The sequence below is a fragment of the Alligator sinensis genome, unplaced genomic scaffold (assembly GCF_000455745.1).
Source record: "Alligator sinensis unplaced genomic scaffold, ASM45574v1 scaffold847_1, whole genome shotgun sequence".
NCBI classification, from domain to species: domain Eukaryota; kingdom Metazoa; phylum Chordata; order Crocodylia; family Alligatoridae; genus Alligator; species Alligator sinensis.
The window spans coordinates 243,589-244,434 of NW_005842797.1; the positions used below are offsets into that span (position 1 = coordinate 243,589).

The window sequence follows — 846 nt, forward strand, 5'->3', positions numbered from 1 at the left end:
GGGCCGGGAGCCAGCCCCCCCGCGCACGGGCGGCGGGGAGCGGCGGCGGCTGCAACAACGGGGGAGACACTGGGGAGGGACAGCAACAACATCCCACCCCGCTGCACTTTGTGTGTGTGTGTGTAGGGGTCTGCTTGGGTGTGTGTAAGAGTCTGTGTATCTGTATGGAGGGGGTTGCTTGTGTGTATATATGTATGGATATGCTTGTGTGTATGTGTATGTGTGTGTGTGTGTAGGGGTTTGCTTGTGTGTATATATAGGGCTATGCTTGTGTGTGTGTGTGTGTGTGTGTGTGTGTGTGTGTGTGTGTGTGTGTGTGTGTAGGGGGTCTGCCTGTGTGTCTAGGGCTCTGCTTCTGTGTCTGTGTGTAGGTAGGGGTCTGCCTGTGTGTGTGTGTCTGTGTGGGGATATGCCACTGTGTCTGCGGGTAGCAGTCTGTGTAGGGCTCTGCTTGTGTGTGTGTGTAGGGGTCTGCCTGGCTATGTGTAGGAGTGTGTGTGTGTAGGGGTCTGCCTGTGTGTGTGCGTGTAGGAGTGTGTGTCTTATGTGTGTAGGGGTCTGCTGCTCTGTGTGTGTGTGTGTGTGGGTAGGGGTCGGCCTCGGCCTCTGTGTGTGTAGGGATCTGCTTGTGTGTGTGCACGCGGGGCGGGGGCCGGCAGGGCCCCAGCGGCGGCGGGAGGGAAGAAGTGCGCGGGGCGGTGGGCAAGCCCGGCGGGGCGCGGGGCGGCGCGGCCCGGCTCCAGTTGTTCGGCTTCAGAGTTGCGATCCGTATTTTCCGGTGGCGCCTCAGTGCGCCGCACGCGCCCCCGCCCGCCCCGCGCGCCGTGGGCACCAGGGGCCGGCCGG

The 846-nt window shown here is 62.3% G+C and overlaps 1 protein-coding gene across 5 annotated transcripts in view; it reads left to right on the forward strand.

Moving 5' to 3' along the window:
* BBX (BBX, HMG-box containing) overlaps window positions 1–846 on the forward strand; it is a 212,652-nt gene that overhangs the window by 479 nt on the left and 211,327 nt on the right. The gene's annotated exons all lie outside the window — the stretch shown is intronic.